Raw genomic sequence first — 8,051 nt, 5'->3', positions numbered from 1 at the left:
ATTATACTCAAAAAATATGATAGAGTATTCCAGCGCTTTCAAATAAATATAGAAGCACATAGAAAACATCTATACTATTTATGTTTTTTTTTTTCTGAACTATTGCAATACCCAACAAACATTTTTTTATAAATAAGGTAGAGTAAAGATCAATGCAAGTTTTTTTAAATTGAATTACACAGTGAAGTATAAGTAGAAGCCCTGGGGTCTTAAACTAACAATCAATGCGTCAAAAGATGAGAATTTTTGTTTTTCAGTTGGATTTTGCGGCTAAGCCTTTAGTTTCCTATGGGTGTTTATATACTTTTAGGTACTCAACTAGATGAAGATTTATAATAACAAAAAAAACTTATGTGATTTCGCGGTTTTGAATGAAAACGACGATCACAATTGACAAAAAAAATCATTTTCCGCGTATTGTGAAGCATGATATTTAGTCGAGGAAAAATTTGATCAATTTTATTAAATTTTGATTCGAATCAGCCAATCAACAATAATCAAGTGAAATACTCATTGTAAATTATTTACATTGTTTTTTTTTCTGAGTTTAAAAATGCTTTCAACACCATTTTCAATTTTCCGACGGATTTAGTCAAGTTTTAGCATCTAATATCTAGAGAACCAATTAGTATTTTTTGAGAAAATTTTGGAATCGAGCTTATAGTATAAATAACAACATATTTAAAAATTAGCAATTTTGAAGAGGGTCACTTCTGAGCTTTGTCTGATTCTTATAGAAAGTCGCTCTTAAATAAACAGTAAAGCCAGGCAGTGTAAAAATTCACTCAGTTTTATTATATTATTTTTCTAATACCTTTTCTTCCTTTTTCTATATACGAGTTTATTTTTTCCATATATGGTTTGCTAATTACGTCATTCTCGCTAGGAAAACCTTTTTTGAAAATGCTTTAAAATATGTTTTAGTTTAACCTATTAGAAAACAAAAAAGGATGCTTTGATGATGCCACAATTCACCTGAGAATGCCTAATTTTTTAACCCTTTTTCAATTTTTGTATTTTAAGTCAGTACAAATAATTTAGTATTCAATAGACAAATAAATAAAATCCACTACATTTGTAAAATTGCCGAATAAAAATCAACAATCTAAAACAAAGATAAATTAAAATCAAAAAATTTCACTCGTTGGTTTTGCTCTATCGATATATACAAAGGTTGACAGAGATTACATGATTTTATCTATGGTTTAAAACTGTTACCAGCGAAAACATTTTAAATAAATTTATACCTTTAAAACATTTATGGTAAAACAATGTTTAACAGAGCTTCCAAGTGCTAAATAAAACTACGAACTCTGAAAAAATTTCATTTTTAAATTACATTTTTGAAAAGCTAATCCTCATTAGCTCATAAAATGTTACTTGTTAAAGATATTTATTTTCAGGAGAACATCAATATTTCATTAAACTAATAAATGGTTTAAAGTTATTATCACAAATTTTATCCCGTTAGTTAAATCTTTAAAAATAATAATAATTTTAAAGATAATTCTTTATTTGTTTCCTACTGAAATATTGATGATTTCCTGAAACTAAATATCTTTACCAAGTAATATACTGCCTTAATGAGGTTTTAATCAGTTCTTCAAAAATGTTAAAAAAAGTTAAAAACAAAATTTATTAAATGTTCTTAGTTTTATTTAGCAATTGGCAGTTATATAAAGCAGTAACTTAGTAATACAAGAAGAATATTATTAAATTGGTATCATTTTAACTTCCTAAAACCTCGTTTAATTCAATTACTATTTAAAAGGTAATCAAACATGCTGGTTAAAAGAAACAACCCCTATTACCCATCCACTAGTAGAAATTAAAGAAATTGCTTAAATTACTATAGGCATTTATATAGGCATTTTATATATTATGTTCTATATATATATATATATATATATATATATATATATATATATATATATATATATATATATATATATATATATATATATATATATATATATATACACATATATAAACATTAAAACAAATTTGAGTTCGGATAAAATGCGACTTTAATCACTAAGGTACTTCATGGATTTAAAAAAAAAAATGTTATATCCGAACAGCTATTACTTGTAGAAGATTATCTCAAAAACTTTTTTTCGTGCTAACCCACAGCATTCAATAAGTTTTGAAATTTGTTTTTTGCGTGGTAAAAAGCAGAATAAAAACTATAAAACGATAAATAACAAAATTTAGGAGCTCTCTTAAAGTTATTACTACATCATTTTTGAGTGGCTTTTTATCATTTAAAGCAAGTAATCCTCTTCTTACAATAAAATTGTTTAAATCTTCGTTTCATGATATTTTTTTATTATACAAATTCAGACCGTAAAGATATTTCAACTTATCATTACCACAATTTATTAGAAGAACGATAACTTTAGGCAAATTCAGTGTCAATTTAAAAAAGTTTAAAACGTTAATACGAGTATGTAAAAAAAAAATTACATTTTCGTATTAAAAAAGCATGGTTTGACAATATAATTTTATAATCAAATCTTTTTATTTTTAAGTTTAAGCCTCAACGCTCGAAATTACATACTAGGAGTCGGCGAAAACAGTACCCCAGCGTTCCTGTAGATTAAATAAACCAGAGCAAACGAGATAGCGAATATAGCGATTCCCGTGAAAAATACACCTGTCTCTGACGCGGGACTAGCAACTAAATACATTTGCATGCCAATATCTAAATTCCACCTGTAAAAAAGTCACATAACGTTGAAAGTCAAACATTAAAAAAAAAAATATCGTCAAAATAACATCATATCGTCTATTTTTTAAAAGTATTTAATTAATATAATTTAATTTTTTAATATTTAAGTATGTAAATATTAAAAAATTAAATTATATCATATAACAATAAAAACTTGTAATGTTTTACATGCTTTGAGCCCATGTTGAATATTCTGATGAATGATAATCTTGCAGTTCGAATTAGGGTTTCTCAAACGGGATCCCGGGGATAAAAGTGGCAGCGGGATTTCCAGGGATATTACTGTTATATCCCGGAACATAATTATTTTTTAGTTTTACATATGATAACTGTTTGAACTAAATCGACCAAAAATAAGAAAAATATTATTGCATTTAGTTGCATTTTTATGTGTTCACATCTTATATTAAAACCTAGCACAACAAAAAATGTTATTGAAACTATCTTAAACTATCTAATTCAAGAAATGTTTTCTTTTTTCTCGTTATTATAAAATATGAGTAAAATATAAAAAAGATTTCTAGTGACGAAAACAGTAAGTTTAATTTTTAAACTTCTAAATTATTAAAAAGTTAAATTTTTTCTGTATTGAAATATTTAATAATTTTTGTATTTAAAAAACGGCAAACAAAGACATATAAAGTGATACGTAAGATATCATACATATGTATGAAATATTTATAACTTTACTTTTAGTTGTTTAAAACTTTACCTTTAATGTTTTACGATTCAATTTAGTTATACCATGTCAATTGTAAATGAATCGAAAGCATGGCAGTATTTTTGTAAAGAAAAATCTTGCGAATCTGCAATTTGCAAAAAGTGCAATGTAAAGATAATGTGCAAAGGGTTTTCGACAAGTGAGCTCCTTCGTCATTTAAAAAACGCACATAAAGATTTGGATTTAAATATGAAGCGTCAACATGAAGATACTGGTTCGGAAATTAAAATTTTGCAAAAGAAAATCACATTGTTTGTTAAACAGCAGGCAATCGAGCATATTGTGTCAAAGCTAGCAATGGTGGACGGCTTCTCAATAAATGCCATAGCAAAAAGTGAATTTATTAGAAAATCATTGTCTGAAAAAGGCATGCTATTACCAAAAAACCCATCTTATGCTATGAGTATGATAAAAAAAAACAATATGATTTAGCTAAACAAACTATGGTTTTAGAGATAACAAAAGAAATATCTAGCGGGTCGCGATTTTCTTTATCCTTAGACGAATATACGTCTTTAAAAAATCGACGTTATTTAAATGTAAATTTACACTTACAAAGTTTTGGAACATGGGATTGACTCCAATAGCTAGATCACTTCCTGCAGAAAAAATTGTTGATCTGGTTGAAAATAAACTGTCAGATTTCAATTTACCACTTAAAAAGCACATCATAGCTAGTGTCACTGACAGATCCGTAATGAAAATGGCATCATCATAGCTAGTGTCACTGACGCATCCGTAATGAAAAAACTTGGACAACTAAGTGGTATTGAACATCAGCTGTGTTATGCCCACGGGCTTTATTTTGCAGTATGTGATGTTCTTTACAAAAAGTCAGACTCTTTAGCAAAAAATATATAAAATCACAGTTGGAAGATTCCGATGAAAGTTTGAGTAATTACGATAAGTTTGATGATGTATTTGATTGTAATGAGTCATACAGCTCAACAGGCGTTACGTTTATTGATGATTTACAAAATAGCGTAAATATAGCCTTAACAATTCAGAAGGATCAAAAAGTGGTTCGAATGTTCCGCAAATCATCTCTTAAAAATGACATTTTACAAATCTACGTAAAATCTATGTTTTATAAAGAACTCAAGCTGATATTAGATGTCAAAACAAGGTGGAATAGTCTTGTTGTAATGCTAGAAAGATTTCTTAAAGTAAAAACATGTATACTAAAAGCAATGATTGATTTAAAAGAAGTTCTGAATACTCCAAAGATGAATATGCAATTATGAACGCCGTAACAATTTCTCTGCAACCGATAAAAGTTGGAATAGAAAGACTTGGTAGAAATAATGCTACTCTACTTGACGCAGAAGGTGTAATGATATTCATCTTGGATGATTTGGCGGAGAAAAAAATTTGATAGCTCATAAACTGCTTCAATCTGTGCAGCAGAGAATTAAAGAATGCAGAAATGCCAACTTAATTTGACTACTAAAATTTTCAAATAACCCAATTAGATATAATCAGGAATCAATTATCAACTCCAAACTTACTCTTACAAACATGCATTTAAAGCAACAGCAAAAAAAATTTATACCAGGTTGTATATAGAGGATGCTAGCACTAGTTTATCAAATAATGAAATAGTTGAAATGAGTCGTGATAATGAAAGCATGGTTTCTGACCTGCCAATATCTCAACCTGTTGCTCCAAATTTGTTAGGCAAAAGTATTTTGACATTGGATTGCGACTATTTGTAATGTCAAACAAGTAGAAAAAGCAGCTCTAGAAGACATTAGCAATTTAAAAAACATCACAAAAGAAATCAAACTTTTTGAGGCAACTGGAAAACGTAGCAAAAGTTTAGAAAGAGTATATTCCACATTAATGACCATCAAGCCGACATCAATTGAATCAGAAAGAGCTTTTTCTGCCGCGGGTCTATTTATGGGAAAAATTCGTTCACAATTAAGTGACAAATCAATTGATTGCTTATAATTTTTAAAACAATATTTTATTTTAAATAGTAATCTAGATTAACGTGCTAAGATAAATTAGTCAAGAACCACTTGTTTTTTTATTAAAAATAATGCCGGGAAATCCCGGGATAAATAAGTTACACACGGAGAATCCCGGGATGCTAAATTTCCGGGAAATGAGAAACCCTAGTTCGAAGGATGGCAAAACCGCCGGTGTCATATACGTTGTCGAGCGAACACACACCATCGATCCTCGACCGGTAACAGCAAAGTACGAGAAAGCATAGGGAAGCTTAAGTTAAAAATAAGTAAAAAATTAATAATATAAAAGCAATGAAATATAAATTAAAAAAAAAAAAAAAATTGAATATATGAAAAATAACTATTAGTTGAAGTAATAAATATTCTTAAAAAGTAAACATCAGAAACATTATTTTAATGTTTCTGATGTTTCTGAAATATTGTAGGATATATATTTTAAAATATCATGCAACATTACACGACAATAATAAGAAAACGTACAGAGGTTTTGGCTTTATTTTCGCATTGTGTTTCCTCCAACCACTCTCCAGTGTAGTAACTCAGTAAACGATGGATTACTTGGGTGATAGGGTTGTCAAATTGCAAGACACTTACATATCGTGACATAGGTACATTCGGCAACGGATTAGATTTCTTACCGAGAACTTCTTTATAGCTAAGACAATTCGCTGATATCATAAGACAATAAAATAAATTTGCAGTCTAAAAGTAATTTTAAATTCTTAAATTAGATAATTAAAATAAATAAAAGTAATTTTAGATAATTAAAATAAATGAAGTTTAAATCTGCACGAATTAACTTAACAGTAAAGGTTTATAACTTAGCATAATTTAATAGTAAAGAGATATAATTTAGCATAATTTAACGATACAAATATAAGTTAGCATTTTTTTTAAAATTATTTCAATTATAATGCCAACAATTTTATTGTTGAAACAAATTTTTAACATATTATAAAAACGAAATACTATTAAATTTCTTGACTATAATTTTGCCGAATAGTCACACACAAGCAGTGAAAGAAGATTGGTCACACACAAGCAGCAAAAACAATTTTTGTAAACATTTTATGCATGTCTATCTGTCCTTGTTCATATGATAGCCATTAGTAATCAATATAATGATAATTAAGTATTAAAAAAAAAAGAAAATATTTCTCAAAGAATAAGTACTAGTCTACTTTCTGCGAAAAAGTTTGCAACTGAAATTAAAAATTTTTTTTCAGAGTTAAAAATAAACAAGAATTTAATTAAGAACTATAATTAGCGGCAAAAAAGTTTTATAAAAGACTTTAATGTGTCTCAATTAAAAGGCTAAAAATTTATAACTCTAATGGATTGACATTAAGACGACAACAATTTGTTAATGTTATACAACCCTCGGAATTAAGGTCGGCATTCGGCAATGCCGACCTAACTGCCGGCCTGAAAGTCTTTGAGGTCGGCAAAAAATTGCCGACCTCGTTTTTATGTTTTATGATCAGACCTTTGTATCAAATAATTTTTGCCGACCTGATGCCGACCTCTAAAAGATTGAGGTCGGCAAATTATTGCCGACCTTAATTTTCCTAATTCCGAGGGATGGTTATAAGTATAGTGAACACATAATATAATTATGTTTTCAAAATAAATCCATGATAAAAACAAATTATACAACAACTAAATGAAAAATGAACCAAGTTAGCACTGTAATAATAACTCATAAAACTGGTGTAGATTTTGTAAATGAAAAGACTTGAATTTGTTTATTATTTTGTAATATCCTGAAATAATGAGATAATTATAAAGAAGTATCATATAAAGATAAAGTAAACCTATAAAGGCATAAAGGTAAGAAAAGTCTATAAAACCATTATAAACCTGCTAATGTAAGGTAAGCCAATGAAAATGAGGTAATATATAAAAATAATTTGATATCTTTAATCATTAAATAACATAATTATATACTTTTAAAAACACTGCACAATATAAAATGTAACTTATTTTTAAATAAAGTAATACCAAACTGGCAGGAACAACTATTTGCTGTTTTGGAGATATTCCACCAGATGATAGTAAGTATAGTGAATTAGCAACAGCTTCAGAAAGATTGGCTAATCTTTTTACTAGCGGTCCAAAATTTTTAGGTATGATGCGTTGTTGACAGATTTGACATACAGGCCAACATTTTCAAGATTGTCAAATGGACTATTATAATACCTATAGATTAATGTAACTTATTTCCAACTTATACTGTGAAGCCTTAACACCCTGAAATTTTAACATTTATAATAAAAAATAGCAGCAAATACACAGCAAATATAACATAATAAAGTGGCAACTTAAATTTCAACATTGATTTTTACTTTTGATCTTTTACTTTTTCTTTTGAGATTTCTTTTTTTTTTTTTAAGCACCTTCAGTTGCACAAACTTTATATCATTTGCGATTTTTTTTATTACTTGAATTTTGGTGTCTGATGTTATTGTTGAGAATATTTTCCAATTTCCATTCAGAACTAAACTTAGTTTTGTATTCAACACTCCATGGCATATCTGGTGAGTATTTAAGTATCTTTACTTTAGCATATGGAACATTTTTAAGCAATGAATAAATCTTAGCAACAGTTTGAAAGTCCATCATC

General features: G+C 27.9%; 1 long non-coding RNA gene across 1 annotated transcript; it reads right to left on the bottom strand.

Annotated features, from left to right (window-relative positions):
- Positions 1 to 2,451: 2,451 nt before the first annotated feature.
- LOC136075150 (uncharacterized) lies at positions 2,452 to 7,804 on the bottom strand. Its single transcript, XR_010635705.1, has 4 exons — positions 7,430 to 7,804; positions 5,909 to 6,130; positions 2,900 to 5,678; positions 2,452 to 2,715 (listed from the first exon to the last, which is right to left on the bottom strand). It is a non-coding gene; the product is annotated as an uncharacterized LOC136075150 (long non-coding RNA).
- Between the last annotated feature and the right edge of the window lie 247 nt (positions 7,805 to 8,051).

Source organism: Hydra vulgaris, chromosome 01, assembly GCF_038396675.1.
Source record: "Hydra vulgaris chromosome 01, alternate assembly HydraT2T_AEP".
In the NCBI taxonomy this organism is placed as follows: Eukaryota; Metazoa; Cnidaria; class Hydrozoa; order Anthoathecata; family Hydridae; genus Hydra; species Hydra vulgaris.
This window is presented reverse-complemented; position numbering and strand designations above follow the sequence as displayed.